Below are 6,109 nucleotides of genomic sequence, written 5' to 3'. Positions count from 1 at the left end.
GTCGACCCGCTCGGGCAGGTTGACGATGCGGTCAACCAGCGCGTGGTTGACTGGCCTCGCTCGACGCAGCGGCAGCGGTCAGAGGAGGCAAGACGCAGGACTTGCAGCGGCGGGGCAGGGAAACGGCGGCCAGGAACAGATGGGGACAAACAAGATACGGCCACGGGGGCGCCGGATTTGACCGGAGGTGAGACGGAGGCGACCCGCGACGAAGCTTGGGGCGACATCCATGGCACTGTTGTTCAGAGAAGCAAAGAGCAGTTTCAGAGATACGGGAAAAGAGATAGGATGCAGAGACGGAGAAGGAAAAGGGATGGCCGGAGGTGCTGTCCTGGGTGCGACGGAGTCCGGCAAGGATGAGGGCTGGAGTAGGGCGCCAGGGATACGCTGCTTGGAGCTGCTCCGGTGACCTGCGGCTCACGGACACGGCTGAAGCGAGCGCTCTGCTCGGGAAGAACTGCTGCTCGATCCACACGAGAGGAGGGCGAGCGGGGAGGCCGAGCATGGTCGGGGTGGCCGGCGTGCTGGAGAGAAGCTCCGGCGAGGTGGTCGGGGACACGGGGTGACGGCGGCGCAGAACGATGAAGGCGGCGGAGGCAAGGCATGGAGCTCCTCGGCTCCGTGGAGGTGCTCTAGCATGAGAAGATTGAGCGTTCCCCGCTCGGGGATGCAGCTGTTGGCTCCTGTGGGCGTGGACGACTACGTCTACGGGCGACCAGATGCGTCTAGGAGCTAGAGGACGAGGCAGGAGGAGCTTTGGGGGTGAGCTCCTGAGCAAGGACAGCGGCTTTGGCGCTGGTGCGAGGGGAGCTGCGGATGCGGCGAGGACCGAACAGGGGAGGCGCCCGAGCTGATTGGTGATTGGATGGATCGGTGGTGATTGGCTGATGGATGAATTCGAGGAGAAGGAGATGGTTGCAGGTGGTTGGTACGACCGGATCTGGGAGGATCACGAGGTGGATGCGGGAGTGTGGCGGCGGCGGGTAAGGGAATGATGGGACAACTCGCCTAAATTTCAGGGTTGCTCTGTTATATACATTATTAGCTTAGGTTAGGGGGTATACGGTCCCTCCGATCGTAATCGGACGATCGCGAATAAATAGTTAGGAAGTCCAAATAGGAAAAAGGAGATGTTTTGTAGATGTTTGGGGATGATCCGGACCTACCGATGACGACTGTCCGGGTCGGGTTCGGGACAACTTCGGACGCGCGCGAGGGGCCGATGCACTGCACAAAGAGGGGTAGGCTGGGCCTAGGTGGACTGTGGAGAGCGGGTTGGTCTGAAAGAAGAGGGGAGAGATGCAGCCCGGCAGGGTTTTCAGAGACCGGAAACGTCCGACGTTTGACCGGCTATACTGCCGCTATAGTTTAACGGTTGGGCTATCAAACGAACACCGAATGCGATGAAACTTGACAGGCGGCCTACCTACACTAATAAGACCGCATGCCAACTTTCAACCCAATCCGAGAACATTTTCCGGCCACTTATAAAATAATATTTCGGACGTGCCGCGGGCGCGTGCAAGTGTGTCTTGGGCTCAGAACGGACAACGGATGGCACTGGGGGAACCCGGACGGATGCAGGTTTTGAAAACATGATGATGCAATGCACATGATGACATGATGAAATGCAACACGCAAGCAAATGACATGGCAACGCCGGCGAATAACTAGAAGACACCTGGCGCGACGGTCTCGGGGCGTTACAACACTCCACCACTACGAGAGGATCTCGTCCCGAGATCTAGAATGGCACTGGAGGGAAAACGGAAGAGAAAGAGAAGAGGTAAAACTAAGTTGCTTCTTTGAACAAATGAGTGAAACCAAAGAACCTTGCGAGGTTGAAAAAATTGAAAGAAAAGAATACAATGAAGATGAATGAAGTGGAAAACACTCCGTTAGGAAAGAGGAACAAGGCACATTGCGAAAAAAAACCTTGAGGTTGAAGGACAAGATATAAATTGAAACCACTCCGGTTAAAAAAAACAAAATAGAGAAGGATTAAGAATGATATAATTTGGACAGCACTCCGACTGTAAATGGACGGAATCGAACAAGAACTTGATAAGACGAGAGTATGCTTGATGAAATCAACAACACACTACCTTCAGAACTATTGAAAGAATGGCACAATGGGTAAGAACGATTTCAGACGGCACTCCGGTTGAGAAGGGAGGAAAAAATTTGACAGAATGGGAAGAACTTGAAAAGAGGGCATGACACTGCGGTTAAATGGATAAGCACGAAAAGAACATGGTCCTCATAATCTGAGAAGATGAGTGAAGAGAGCAACATCACAATGCCTCCGGAACAAAAGAAAGAATGGAATGGAGTGAACGAAGGGAAACACGATCTTGAGAGAGCACGCTTACAACAAATGCTAGAACGAAATTGTTGGAAAACCAACAACGAAAAGAATAATCTTGATATGGTCTTATGGAATACATCTCAGATTATGAGGTGACAACCTGCCACTCACGAAAAAGATTTGATTGGATTTATAAGAACAAGGAGACGAGAAACTTATTTCACCGGGAGGATAAATGAAGAACTTGGGTCATTATAAGCACCATAGATAGCAACAATCCTTCGGGAAAGCTGTAGGAGAAATATAACCCAAGGTAACTCCAATGAAGAGATTGATGGATTTAAGATACCTCATTCTTGACAACATGTGAATCATGAAACATGAACTCAAATTATCAAGAATGACATAATACCACCTCCAATGATACAGACGAAAGAATTGCACTTCGGACTGCGAGATGAAGAATATTTGAGCTCCTTAGAAAAGAATCTCAATGAACACTTCGAAAAGGAATTAAATCCTTTATGAACCATCATGTAGAGCCTCCATGATGAACTCCGGTAATAAAAGAATGATCAGACGAAAGGAAAGAGGAGTTGAAAACACAAGGTGAAGCCTTGCGATGATTATATGGATCTTCACGATGATATAATTAAGAGAGCTTTGAACTCCGGAAAAGAAAGATGAATAATTGAGATCAAGAATTTGATGAGCCTCCGGAATAAGGAATTAATCATTTGGATGAACAAGAATAAAAATTACATTATGCTTATCCTTCATCAATTAAATTGATGACAATCAACGGATTTCACATATTACTTATTCTCGTAGAAAGGATTAAGATAGATATAGCGCAAACTTAAGAAGGTCTTCGACGAACCACCGATAGAATTAGGAAACAACGAATGAATTGATATGATAAGAAAGAAGAAAAAAAATCTTGAACGAACCACCGTAAGCATTGAAAATGAATGAAGAGAAGATAAAGAAACACCGGGAAGAATTATAAAATGAACGAAGATGCTTGAGAGGATTTAGATACATGAGAACGAGGAGATCACGAGCCGAATAGAGATCACTTGAACGAAGCACCGGTAAGATTGGAGAATGATAACTGAAAGCTGAGAATGAATAAACCTGAATTGATGGACTCCGGATAATCAACCTGAAAAGACTCCTGAATTGCACCGGATGGGTGAAAAGAATTCCCACAATCAAAAATAATTATGAGAGGATGGGAAAAAAAGCTAGAATCATGAATCTTGAAGAGAATGGAGCAAGATTTAAGAGAAACTCTTCTTCGGTCTTCAACTGCAGAAAATGACGATGAGAAACACCACCATGAATCGTTTAGGCACTCCGGAAGAATCAAAAGCGAAGAGGTTGAGCCAACGATGAAAAGAATTGAGAAAGATCTAGGAGAAGGCATTTGACTGATGATAAATCATTCTTACGTCAAACTTTGAAAAGAAATTTGAGGATAGCTCCGGGAAAAATTAGAAGAGTCAGGTAAGATCCTAGGAAAAGAGCTGCGGGTTAGGGCCCACTCAAAAGAAACATCGTTGAAATGATTTCAAAGAGAGGTTGCACCAGTTGAATTAAATGACTTGAATGAGATAACAACCTCGAAATAGGTTGAACTGATCTGGAATGACAAGACGAGCCTTTAGAGATAGCTTGAGCATGCCGGAACAATAAATAGGGAGAAGTGGAATGATAATAAAGTGGACCGGTAAGTAAAAAAGCATTGAAATGAGGAAATGATATACTCAACAAAGCTTGAATTAGTTCCACCGGAGAAGAAAAGAATGAAGAATGACGAACGAGTAGAGCATCTTCATGAGAAACGCCGGGTAAAAACATGAAGGAAAAAGAATGGAGAGACTTCCATCAATAAAATGGATAGTGATTAAGAAATCTGAATCCTTGAAGAAAAAGGGTGGGTGGGCGGGAAAACAAAGGCAACTTGGGGACAGATGAAACAAACAACGTTGGAAAACCCAAGAGGTGATCTTGCGGATGTTGAAGTGATCGGATCCACTTGAAGAGAAAACGTGCCGGTTGAAAAGAAATTGAAATGTCAAACTCGATGATCGAGAAGGATTAGTATTCACATAGGAATATGAGACCACCACTTAGACAAGGGATGGAATCAACATTTGACTTCGGAGAAACTCGAATACCACGACTCAAAACAAACGAAGGATTGGCTTGTAAAATAAACCGGAACAAACATATGATAGAGATTTCGTTCGAAGTTTTCGTGGTGGGGCCTACACGGGCTCGATCGTACAGCACCATCAGGTACAAGGCAGTGCACATGACATACGAAGCGTCCCCGAGTCGGCATAGCCAAGGACTCTTTAAGACACAACGAGACCACTGTAAAACCAACCGTGGATAGGCGTACCACTAGACGTCGAACCCCAATTTCACATCACACATCTGTCGAAAAGATATCCTAAGAGCTACTTGAATTCCCACTTATAAACTCCCGAAATTTTTCCAGTTATGCAATCAGGTGTTGGGGATACAGGGGAAGCATAATATCTCACCCAAAACTAGCAAATCCTACATCCAGCTGTATCCATCCTTCAACACATAACCAAGAAACCTTCAGAAATCGTCTACCTCAACCTTCGAAAAGCATCCGTTATACGAGTTATGGCAATACTCCCGAACTCCCGCCCCAGTACTGGGTGGCGTCGAGTTATCTCACCAACAACTGCATAAAAGAGATTTTTGATGTCGGCGAAACTAATCTCAGTTATTCCAGAACTGCAACGATAAAATTGTGACGACAACACCTCGGAGCTCAACTCCTCGGGACACTGCCACAACCCCTAAATGACAGGAGGCACCAAGAACAATGTTCTCGTCACAAATCGATCGGAACGATTCCAAGATACCCGCGTGATCCTAAATTTTTTTTAGTGAAATTTGAGAAGAGAAGAGTCAAAACTCTACGTCAGGATGCCTTACCAGAGCGATGAAGGGACTGGGGAGTAAAAAGAATTCCTAAACTCTCCGATATGTAATTCCTAAATGACTCAAAACATTTTTCTAGACTCAACAACGCCAGCTAATCGATCCAGCAGGGGGGCTCCTAAGGTCGGGGAAGGCTCTGATTACCAACTTGTAACGCCCTCGATGCGGCTATATCTCCCACGTGTCGAAGCACGACCTAGAGGCATAACCGCATTGAAAGCAATGTCGCAAGTGAGGTAATCTTCACACAACCCATGTAATACATAAGGGACAGAGATACATAGTTGGCCTACAATCGCCACTTCACACAATACAAGAATAAAGCATTACATCATCCAGATACAATCAAGGTCCGACTACGGAACCAAAATGAAAGAAGACTACCCCAAATGCTACATAGATCCCCGATCGTCCCGACTGGGCTCCACTACTGATCAACTAGAACGAAACAACACACAGGATAAGATCTTCATCGAGCTCCTCCTTGAGCTTGGTTGCGTCACCTGCTCGGTAACATCGACACCTGCAAACTGGTTTTGAAAGTATCTATGAGCCACGGGGACTCAGCAATCTCGCACCCTCGCGATCAAGACTATTTAAGCTTATAGGTAGGGTAAAAGGTATGAGGTGGAGCTGCAGCAAGCGACTAGCATGTATGGTGGCTAACATACGCAAATGAGAGCGAGAAGAGAAGGCAAATCACGATCGATGAACTATGATCAAGAAGTGATCCTAGAACAACCTACGTCAAGCATAACTCCAACACCGTGTTCACTTCCCGGACTCCTCCGAGAAGAGACCATCACGGTTACA

The sequence above is a fragment of the Triticum urartu genome, chromosome 7 (genome assembly GCF_003073215.2).
Source record: "Triticum urartu cultivar G1812 chromosome 7, Tu2.1, whole genome shotgun sequence".
Taxonomy (NCBI): domain Eukaryota; kingdom Viridiplantae; phylum Streptophyta; class Magnoliopsida; order Poales; family Poaceae; genus Triticum; species Triticum urartu.
The sequence above is the reverse complement of the archived record's forward strand: the minus strand, read 5'-3'. Positions refer to the sequence as shown.